Here is a 12,019-nt window from a genome sequence, read left to right as displayed (position 1 = left end):
ACTTGGTCCTGGGGCTTCACGGTCTGACGACCCCACACTAGACGCAGCACGCGGCCATTTCCACATTGTGGTTCCAGCTCCGCATTCTCTTGGGAACTCCACTGGCACTCATCGTCCTCCAGCTGCCTCAGTCCTACAGCTCAGGGATTCGCCTGTCAGAACGGATCTGACTTCTTAAACTTAGAATTTAGAGTTAAACTTAAATTTAGAAAACCAGGAGATTGCAGATAGGCAAGAAATTACCGGGGAAGCATGGCTTCCATATTTAAAGACAAAATACCTGCACCTCCAGAGACAGTGGTCTGAATTTTTCATGATGTCTAAGGGATACAGACGCTATCTTGAAATTACATATTGAAAAACTTGGAATATAAAGATGGCACTGGCAATCGCCTAAACTCTGGACAGTCACCGCCGCACCCGGGGAGGGGAGATAGTGCCTTCTCTCTGCGAACAGGTCCGAGGAGTGTCTGAGACCCAAGTGCACAGTCTGATAGGTTTCAGCCACATGCATGGAGGTGCAAAGTTACGCCGTGATCGTGGACAGAGCCCGATCCTCATTTGTACTTAATACCTCTTCTACTTATAAAAACAGCGTATGTTTATTGTAGAACATCTACGATATATAGAAAAGCTGCAGAGAAAAGAATGGAAATTATCTGAAGTACCAGCACTTAGAAACAAACCCAGGCAATATTTTGGTGCCTATCCTGCAAGGGCTCTTTATGCAAATATGACTTTTTGTCAAAACCAAAATTTTCCTGCTTTGTAACTTCCTTTTCTGCTTCTGTGCATCTTCTCTTTCATTAAATATTTCTCTAACATTCTCAGTCACTCTAAAGCATTCTAGCATCTGTGTGCAACATAGTTTAATTAGCACTGTCTTGTTAGTGTCTGCATCTTTGGGATTGTCTTTTTATATACATCTGTGATGATTTCCTCTGGTCACATATCAGAACCACTGGCTCAACATGTGTGTATTTTATTAAAGCTTTGATTTTTTTTTTTGGTCAGATTTTCTAGAAATTTGTACTACCAGATACACAAATACTGACTGTCTCAGTACATGTTTTGAGCATGTTATTTTTTAAAAAGTTTTTAAAATTTATTTGTGAGAGAGAAAGAGAGCACGAGCAGGGAACAGAGGGCAGAAAGAGAGAGGGAGAAGCAGACTACCCGACTGAGCAGAGAGCCTGATGCGGGACTCCATCCCAGGATCCTGGGAACATGACCTGAGCAGAAGACAGACATTTAACTGACTGAGCCACCCAGGTGGTCCTCATTTATTTTAAAATAGAAATTTTTAAGCTTTTTTGATATTGAACTTAAGATGTAATACTTCTATCTTGATTTCAATACCCATTGAGGATGATCATTGTAGGGGCAGCAATGTAATTGCAGAGGCTGTATTTTACACTGATGAGACTAATGGTCCTTTGGCTTTACCTGCAGATCAGAATGATGCCAAAAGGCCTTGAGAGTTGGCTCAAATTGGACTTCTTATAGGGGTTGGCTTATCAATTCTCAAACTGTTGACTGTCTGGATCACAATTCTGCTCTTGGTCCTACACTTTCTCTGGCCTATGTACAGGGTGATATTATCGATCTCCCATATATGCATGAATATTACCAAAAGGAGAAAACTTGAGTGTCTTCACAATTATAATTTGAGATTTCTGATCTTTGATTTTTAAGCACAGTAAAATATATGTGTCTGTTCATCCCTCCCCATAAAGCTCTCTAGCCTTGGGCAAGCTGTTTCACCACTCTGAGCCTAAGTGTCCTCCATCCCAAATGGAGATGGGGATGACATTGGCTTTCTTCAGAAGTCTATTGCAGTAAGTCAGGGAAAGCAAATGCATGTTAATGTGCTTTACAAATGAGCGCTCCTTGAGGACGTGCATGAGTTTTGTTCCAAGAGAAGAATAAAGTTGGCATTCAGCAAATATTTATGAGTGAATAAACTTCTCCTTGGGTGTTTTCCATTCTAATAATTTGTGTAATTTATGGAGAACAGGTTTATGGAGCTAAGGAAGGAAGCCTAGGTCTGTCCAAAGTCAGAATTATTGAGACCTGAAATAATGAGATTTTTTTCCTTCCGCTTCCTCCGGATAGTCCCAGTGCCCCCGTGGCGCTCATCACTTCTGTTTCTTGCCCACAGCGCTGATACTTCTGCCTCTCAGATAAGGTCTTTCTAGAGAACCAAATGTGCCTATACCTCTTGAGGGCATTTCTGTTGCCTCAGAGAACTTTCTCCACAAATCTGCCTTTGCTTTTATCTCTTTTTATGGAACTACGTGAGTATCATTGGGAGAGCTAAAGGTAACTATTCCAAGGTGTATAAAATTCCAGCCTAAAAAACCAGAGCTTCCCTCGACACCTTAAAGGAGTCCTCTGTTTTTCTTTTCCGGATATCCTCATCTGTAAGAATTAAATTCTTCTAACAAACATTTACCACACGCGCATGCCAAGAGGGGTCCAAGAAGCCCCCTTCCTCCACAGGACTCAGGATGTAGGGGCTGAGGGAGCAAGCAGTTAGATGACAGTGGGATATCACCTCGCATTCATCCATGTGTGCTTCTGTATTAATGCCCCAAAAGGAAAGCAAACAGAATCATGCTCCTTAAGTGAGCAGATGGTATTTAAGCGATCCATACTGGGAACGTCGGTGAAACAGAGATGGGGCATCGAGATCCTGAGCAGGGACCAGCATCCCAGAAGCTGCCTTTGGTAGGGAGTAAACCCCAATCAGCTTGGTGTCCCGCTGACTCCCACAAACAAAGGGGAAACCACTGTCAGGTCAAACTACGTCTGTCTCTCTTGTGTTTTGGTTTTATTGGGTTTTTCTGCCTAGAACTTTCCCTGGTCTCCCCCCAACCCACTCGTGGTTTGCCGCATCCTTTATTCGGCTGACTCTAGCTTATCATTCTGGCCACTCCGCTCAGGTGCCTTCTTCTCGGAAATTTCTCCAACCTAGGCTAGACAGCATTTGTCTGTACTTTTGGACATCTGCCACTGGTGATAATTATTAAAACGTGATTTACGAAAGGTAGAAAAAGCTCAAGTGTCCATCAAAGAAGGAACGGTAAACAAAATATGTCGTGTCCATACAGCAGAATGTTACTCAGTCTTATTAAAAAGGGAAAGAGATTCTGACTCATGTTACAGAATGCATGAACCTTGAAGGTATTATGCCAAGTGAAACAGGCCTGTCGCAAATGGGCAAATATCGCATGATTCCTCTTTTATGAGATTCCTAAAGTAATCACACTGATAGAGAGAGAAAGCAGTATGGTGGTTGCCAGGAGCTAGGGTTGGGGGATGGAGAGCACATGTCAATAAGTACAGAGTTTCAGGACATCCGGTGGCTCAGTCAGTTAAGCGTCTGCCTTCGGCTCAGGTCATGATCCTGGGGTCCTGGGATTGAGCCCCGCATGAGGCTCCCTGATCAGCAGGGCGCCTGTTTCTCCTCCCTCTGTCCCTTCCCTCTGCTCATGCTCTCTCTCACTCTCTCAATGAAATAAATGAAATCTTAAAAAAACACTAATGATAAGTTGCAGAGTTTCAGTTGGGGACAATGTACAAGTTGTACAGTAGTATAAATGTTCCTAATGCCACTGACCTGTACACTTAAAAATGGTTAAAATGGTAGTTTTTATGTTACATATATTTTACATATATATATATGTTACGTATATTTTATCACAATAAAAAATACGTTATAATTGGCTGTGTTATGACAGTGTGCCTTCCAATATATTATGCTCCCTTGAGAGCAGAGGCCATGAGTTTTCATCATTGTGTTCTTAGTACGAAGCACAAACACCACAGACAGGAGTTACTCACTTTAAAAAAGTTGAAGGAGGGGCACCTGAGTGTTTCAGTTGGATGAACGTCTGACTCTTGGTTTCCACCCAGATCATAATCTCAGAGTCACGGGATGGAGTCCCGCATGGGGCTCCACGCTCAGTGGGGACTCTGCTTCTCTCCCTCTGCCTCTCCCCCCACTCAGGCTATCTCTGTCTCTTTCAAGTAAATAAACCTTAAAAAAAAAAAAGTGAATGAGTAAATGTAGAAACTGTCTGTTGTTTATATCAGGCTGATATACCCTAATTTTATAGACAGGAAAACTCAGAGGGGACTGCTTATCTTACTAGGACCACACAGCTCGTATCTGTCCCTGTCAGGACTTAGACACAGATGCCATCCACCCCAGTCCGTAAACATCCTTCTCTTCTTGCCAGCCTTTATTTGCCATCAGTGTCTACACACAGTCCATAGGACCAGAGAAGGTCGATTGGAGGTGTGTGAAGTCGAAATGCCATGTCTTCGATCAAAAATGATTGTAGAAGCAGAAAAGAAGGTAGAAGAGGAAGAGGAGAAATAGAGCCTATAGAAAACTTCCCTGGGATACAGTCACTTTTCATTTGCTTTTTACTTCTTCCAGTGTCTTGCCATGTAACCACAAAGAATTGGAACGGGGAGATTGATTGAGCAATCAGTGGTTTCCCAAGGGCCGTACCAGAATCCCAGTATCTTTGGTAATTTAACCAGGAAGGGGGTTTTGCTAGAGGGAAAAGCCCACACAGTTAGGGATGGACACGGTGATTTAATGGGCCTCTTTCTGCCCTAATTGCTAATCTTCCTTGTGGGAACCCCCTTCTTGTGCTACATTAAAGACTCCATTAATTTGTTTATATATAAATTCAAGCCACTTGAGTTCTGTCACACTTCTGAGAGGCTCCCCTTCAAGAGTCCCTGGCTTGTACCACCTATTAGGATTTATTGATAAGAGAGATGCATTATACATTTTATTACCTTGTCTGTGGAGCACATGTAACAACTATAAAGCATATTCGTGTGTAGTATGAATAACTGTCAGGGTAATTGATAAAGTAGTCTGTAATAAAGGTAGCCAGGACGGCATTCCTAGATGCTGAGGTCTCTAAGTGCTCAAGGGGTGGAGGGAAGGGAGAGGCACTAAATAAATCCAGTCTTTCAGAATCTGCTGGCATGCAAAAAAAAAAAAAAAAAAAAAAAAATAGCCAACCAGAATCCTTAGGCATGCATTTCACTTTCAAGTGTAATTATTTTATGTTGCAATTCATATCTGCTGGCACATTGGAATCAAGTCCAATAAAGCAATGTCATAAATCTTGCATTGTTTGGATTAAGCACGTGTTGGTCCACGTGTTGGCTCTGGAAGAGGTCTAGGAGGAGGCTGCCCCTGTGTGTAAATAATTTAAGAATATCAAAAGGCTGGGAGGGATGTTGATCCCGTTAAGATGAATGATCCACCAGCCGCCGCTCGGCCTGTATATGGTATTCACAGAAATGTCAGTCCGTCATCCTTGGTGGATACATTGTAGCCAGCCATCACCGTGATAATATCAGTGACAACAGCCGCTGACCTGTCATTTACCGGGCTTCCCTTTGTGCCAGCTCCCCATGTGTACTAGCTAGTATCTTAGAAACCAGGCTACGTGGGAGGCATTTCCAGCTGTGTCCTCTAGGCCGTGCCATTTAACTTCTCTAGAAGTTGTTCTACATTGTTCATTTGGAAATGGAAATAATTCTGACCATGTTCACAAACCTGACGGGGCCACTGAGAGGGTTAAATGAGGTAATGCATGTAAGGTGCCTAGAACAGTGCCTGGCGCACAGTATGTGCTCCAAAGCGTCAGCTGACCTTAGCTGACCTTTTCACTGGCAGATGAGGAAACCAGTCACAGCGAGATGAAGAAGCTTGCCCAAGGTGACAGTTGGGAGAGTTGAACCTGGGTCTTTTTCATTCCAGGGTCTAAATTCATTCTACACTTGCTGCCTGTCTGCTACATGGTTTCCATGTTAGCATCACACATTGGTCCTTGTTCGGACTTTTAAGTGTACAAGGAGGGAGCTCTGTCTCTTCTACAGCCCTGCTAGTTTTGCAGCTTTTCCAAAACTGAGGGAGGCAAGAGTGTAGCCTTTCTCAGTAGTCCCACCTTAACCTGGAATCTGTTAGTACCTGTGTATGTTGTGTCTTGTCCAAATGTGAATTAATGTGGCCCCTTTGGACTTCCATTCTTCCTTTGCAGTATGATCTCTGTTACCAATCCCCCCCCACACACACACATACTTATATATCTGTTGATATTTTTATAGTGGCTCCACACTCTTATTAGAGAGTCTGTTTGATGACTGACTATTGCTGACCTCAGCCATGGCCATAGATTTCTCTTCTACAGCTGTTTTGCAATTAGACTGCTCTCGTTAGCTGGGAAAAAAGCACTAGAGAAGGAGTCGGATTCAGGATAGAGGCCTTTACCTCTATCCTATATGCCTTTACTTCTGTGGCTTGGATCACAAGATAAATGCCAACTCTTTCTCTGTCTGCCTGAGTATTTCCTCCATTGTGCTGGGGGATTTTGGATCTGCCAAGCCAGCAGAGCTGCAGGTCCCAGGGTGAGGCACTGAGAGCATGGTAGGACTGACCTCTCATCCCCCTAGCCTTAAGCCATCTTGAGAATCCTGCCATCTTCGTGAGGCTTTTAACACTAGTGCTGGAAGGGCAGCAGACTGCAATATTTGGGACAGAGCTTCAGTGTGAAGACACCAGTAAAAACAGCTTAGAAGCAGAACTAGGGCTTGGAACCAGTGAAGAGTCAGTGGGGAAAATTCAGGTTTGGCGCTGGTTCCACCTGTGAGCTGTATGGCCTTGGCTGATGATACAAAGGCTCTGGAGCTTGATGCTCTCAATTTGTAAGTCCTAATCTATCCTGTGACACACAGAGGATTTGCATTAGGCTCTGCATGTCAGAAGTGCCTTGGAAACTGCAGCATGCCTGGCAAAATGTTAATAGCTACACAGGTGGAAAGAGAATGGCCTTGGGAAGCAGAGGTAGAAATTCCTGGTGCAGCTCTATGACGACTGACCAGGTGCGTGATCTTGGGCCCGGACCCTCCCTGAGCCCCATTTTTTTCATCTGTGAAATTGCCAAAACTATCTTAAGTCTGCACACCTGTTTCACAGAGCGGTCCTCAGGCTCCAATATGATGTCCATTACAAGTTGTCTGTTTTAAAATTGAACTCTACGCACTCTGCATATGTTAGCCCCCGTCTCTAGGACGGGGACGACCAAGCAGCAGAGTAGCTCATCTTTGTCCCTGTGAATCCAAAGGGCACCTTTTTAAATGCAGCACATCTTCCCAGGGAGAAACCCTTACTTTTCACTGCACAATTTTCAGCCGTCTCAGCCGCACGGATCTTCTCACTTACTCCATTCTTTAACTGGAGAGAGAGAATAGAGAGGAAACAGAAGTCAAAGCCAGGAATCATCAGGCTTTTTCCACACAGGTACGAATTACAAAAACCATGGCTGTCTTCGCTTCTCATTTTCCTGTCTGCTGGACAATGTTTGCACAGTGCTGGGATGTAGTCACTAAGATCTCTATTCAGGATAAATGCTAGTTCTGCTTTGTACCGAAAGATATATGCCAGGACATAAAAAGAATTCTCTCCATGGTGTTCCTTTTAATTCATAGTGGTTGTAGAGAGCTGTAAAAAGCCACCTAATTACTTCTTCTTGCTGTATATTTCTGAGATTATAGGTATCTTAGTAGATTTGAGGCAAGTCGGGTATTAAAGGCACTGGGCTATAATCTTTTTTTTTTTCTTCACCCCGCCTTTGTAACCATCACTTGGGTCTGTGGGAGAGAATATGGGCCCCAGAAACCATTTTCATCCTTGGACTCCCTTTATCCTTGTATGTATGAGTGGGTGAGACACGGAGGTGTCCCCTCTGTTCGTATTGGCATCCCTTCGGCCACTTGTAAAATGAGGGCGATTCCCGGACTAGCTTCTAGAGAAGCATGCCATTCCTGTAGGCGGTGTGACTGAAGGACCCTATGAGGGTCCCAGCCTGTTTTCTGAGCTAGTTTTGTGCAAGTGTCCCAGCACACCCAGGTGAGATTGTGTCCCTGAACAGCTCTTGACCCTAGTCTACTAAGCCTTGGAATATGCACATATCCTTGCCATGTTTCTGATACCTTAGATCATGGACAGAGGGGGAAAGAGCTAGAATCTCCATGGACCAGCTGAGCTCTGGAGGCAGGACCTGCTGTTTCTGTGTCAACTTTTTGCTCCTGAACAAACTCCCCATGGCCTCTGTAGGTCCTCTCCTTCGCTCGATAATCAAGCTCTTTACAAAGAGGCCCCAGCTCAGCTCAGATTCAGATCTCTTCCTAACAAACACTGTAGCCCTTTGGAAAGTGTGCAGCCATGCCTTCATCACCCAAAGCAAGGCCAGGCTTTCCACAAGTCAGGTTCCATTCATTTTTAAGAGGCCAGCTCAGAAAAAACCCCTAGCTGATGTGGCTTCTCCTGCCCACCCTGATTGAAAGCCCTGTCTTGACTTCCTGAAGACCTAAGAAGCTTCAGGTCCTCCTTCTAGGACTGTGCTGTCCAGGAGAGTAGCCTTTAGCACATGTGACTATTGAGATTTAAATTTAAATTAGTTAAATTTAAGAGCACAGTTCCTCAGTCACACCAGGCACATGTCAATTGCTCAAAAACCACATGTGGCTAGTGACTACCTATGAAATAAGACACACACACACCATAGATGGATAGGTAGATACAGATCTGTCTCTGCCCCCACTTCCTGGCATAGAGCTCCCAAAACCTTTGTAATTTCCCTTTGTTAAAAACACTAGGAGCATCTTTTGTTCTAATATTTGATCTTTGGTTCCTGACCCAGAGTTCCAAATTCCTTGGAATTTCCTGGATGATGGGGTGTCTTTTGTGCTAATGAGGCGATTTTTGATAGGCTCCTGGACAGCTTCAGGATGGGGGCTGGTCACCAGAAAGACCGTGCCATGAGGAGGAGCCTGGACCTTTCTGCCCCACTCTCCTCTCCTACCAAATGGGAGAGATGCTAGAGATTGAGTGAATGATCCGTCATGCCTGTGTGATGAAGACTCCCTAAAAAGTACAGGGTTTGGAGAGTTCCCAGGTTGGTGGGCATGTGGAGGTCCAGGAAGAGTGGCTTGCTCAGGAGGTTGGTGGGCATGTGGAGGTCCAGGAAGAGTGGCTTGCTCAGGAGGTTGGTGGGCATGTGGAGGTCCAGGAAGAGTGGCTTGCTCAGGAAGTTGGTGGGCATGTGGAGGTCCAGGAAGAGTGGCTTGCTCAGGGAGGGCATGGGAATTTGCACCCCTTCCCCCATGCATCTCTTCCATCTGGATGTTTCTGGGTTATATACTTTCATAATAAGGGAGTAATATAATAAATGAACTACTTTCCTGAGTCCCATAAGCTGCTCTAGTAAATGAAACCTGAGGAGGGGTCATGGGGACCCTGATTTGTAGCCAGTTGTCGGAAGCACAGGTAACATCCCAGACTTGCTGTCAGCATCTGAAGTCAGGGGGGCAGTCTTCTGGGACGGAGCCCCTCACCTGGGGGATCTGACGCTATCTCCAGGTAAATATTCATAAATTGAATTAAATTACAGGACACTCAGCCAGTGTTGTGGAGAATTGCTTGGTGGGGGGAAAACAGTCACACATCTGGTGCTAGAAGCATTGTGAGGCTTGTGGTGTGTGAGTAAAAGAGACACACAGGAGGAGGGGTTCTTGTATCTGACCATTCTGGATAGTGCAGATCTAGAACATTTCCTTCCTCATAGAAAGTTCTACCAGATCTGGCTGAGATGAAAATCTGTCCCCCCCTCCACTAAGTACCTACTCTGTGTCAACCCTATGCTAGATAACTTTCTAATCCCCAAAGCCCCATGATCTAACACATGAGAAACCTGCGGCTTAGGAGTGGTAACCTGACCAAGGACACATAGCTCATAAATCGCCGACCTAGGACTAGACTCTGTGTCTGTCTGCTCTGAAATCCACTGTCTGAACCACTGTTCCACGCTGACCGTTGATGATCTGTGCTTTGCGGGAGATGCAGGTCTTGCCTGTATTATTGTGGAGCACCTGCTGGGAGCCAGCAAAGAGAGGGTGAGCAGCAGGATGGGGCCGGGCTGGTGCTGGCGCTAGGGTGCGCTGAACGTGATGCTGGCTGTGCACCTTGTCTGTGTTCCTCCATTGGGTATTCTCCGGGCATCGATCTCATGCAGTTCTGCCAATAAGCCCATCCTATACTTTTTTTATATCCACTTTATAGATGAAAAACAAAAAGAAGAAATTCAGCAACATGGCAGTCAGTAAGTAGGAGAGCCTGAACAAGAACCCAGGTGATCTGGACTCCGTAGCCCCTGTCCTGTCCACTGGGTCTTCCTGCTTTGACTTTCCTTCGTCTGATTTCAGTCTCACTCCCAGCAGAAGGGTTCTCAGCCTCTGCTCCAACATGGAAGATCTCAGTGAATTTTCTGCTTGCTTTGGGAGAGTAAACAGAGCAAAATATCTGAGTGGAGTGGTTGCTTCTGAGCGTAGGCGCTTCTGTGGTCCCTGGAGAGCCAGCCCTGGGTAAAGGCTCGCCCTCGCCCTCCACTTCTCAAGTGCTAATCGATGCAGCAAATACACCTGATTGACTTCTTGTCGGAGCCCCATTTCGCAACAAAGGACAACATCTTCTATAATTTGAAAACTGATTACAGACCTGCAGTCTTGGTTTGTTTTTTTTTTTTTTTTTTTAACACAAATGGAGCTTCTCTTTAGGAGCGAGCAAAAGCTTGTCCAGTTGATTCGATATGTTTCCAAGGAGTTTTCTTTGCCCACCCACTCTTAAGAATCTTCTCAGTTACAGTAACTGATCTTGAAGATACAGCAAAGGAGAAAAGAGCACCATCTGCATTCCATTTCCATGCATTAGGAATCCAGGCCGCATAAAGGAGATGTACCATCATAAACAGTATTCATCCCATTTTCTTGTGTATCTGTAGTGGTCTGTTAACAAATCCTAACTTTAGAGTTGGTGTAGCTGAAGTCCCAAACAGCAAAGGGCTGGGAGGGTAGATGAGAACGCCGTGAGTGGCCCTGAGCTCTGCATTCCTATTTTGGTCAGGGAAGGGAATTTAAACAAGGATCACCAAGGCAGGGAGACCAGGTCAGTTTCCATAGAAACGACTCCTTACAGTGACTCTGAGGCATCACCAACAGCAGCGGGGAATGTTGCAGCCTCTATCTCATTGACATCCACTCTCCAAGTGTGCACCTCCGGAACTTCTCGCCTTCGTCCTCAGATGCTCATCGAGAGTGGTCGTGCTTGGGAGAAAAAGCATGTGGCTCCAGAACACAAGGGGTTAGGATCTGTGTCTGTGTTATACCCCTCTTGGTGAAGAGTACAGGCTCTGAAATCAAACCAAAGAGGTTCCCGTCCTGGATCCGGAGCCGGAGTCTGCAGAGGACAGTGGCCGGCAGGCAGAGTCCTGCTCGCTGCCTCTTCGTGGATAGTCACAAGTTATTAAGAGCTTTTGCAGTTTCTAATGGTTGAAAAAAAATTGAAAGAATAAATCACATTATATGATGTATTAAAAAAAAAAAGTCTATGAAATTTAAATTCCGTTACCTGTAATAAAAGTTCACTGCAATAGGACCCTGCTGATTGGTTTCCATGTTGTCTCTGGCTGCCGTTAGAGCAGAGACCGTGTGGCCCCCAAAGCTGAAAATATTAGATGTCTGGTCCTCTGTAGAAAAAGTTTTCTGACCCCCTCTCTAGATTCTAAACCCCTGATCTAAAAGGTAACATTAGGGGTGCCTGGGTGGCTCAGTCGGTGAAGTGTCCACCTCTTGATTTTGGCTCAGGTCATGATCTCTGGGTCATGAGATTGAGCCCCACATCAGGCTCCACACTCAGCGTGGAGTCTGCTTCTCTCTCTCTTTTCCTCCCCCTCTGCCCATTCCCCCGCCCCCGGTTAAACTTGCTCACGTGCACATGTGCACTCCCTCTCTCTCTAAATCTTGAAAAGAAAAAGGTAAAGTTACTGCTTTGTATCTCGGTTTCCTCATTTTGAGAAGAAGGGTGATTGATAGTCCCATCGCAAGGAGATTATGCAGATTGAGTATGGTCATAAATGTCAGTGATGGA

General features: G+C 45.1%; 1 protein-coding gene across 4 annotated transcripts in view; it reads left to right on the top strand.

Moving 5' to 3' along the window:
- DAB1 (DAB adaptor protein 1) overlaps positions 1-12,019 on the top strand; it is a 1,133,694-nt gene that overhangs the window by 1,010,321 nt on the left and 111,354 nt on the right. The gene's annotated exons all lie outside the window — the stretch shown is intronic.

The sequence above is a fragment of the Mustela putorius genome, unplaced genomic scaffold, assembly GCF_011764305.1.
Source record: "Mustela putorius furo isolate JIRA1106 unplaced genomic scaffold, ASM1176430v1.1 tig00003853_pilon_pilon_pilon, whole genome shotgun sequence".
In the NCBI taxonomy this organism is placed as follows: Eukaryota; Metazoa; Chordata; class Mammalia; order Carnivora; family Mustelidae; genus Mustela; species Mustela putorius.
Note: the sequence above shows the minus strand (reverse complement) of the source record. Positions and strands in the feature narration are given on the sequence as shown.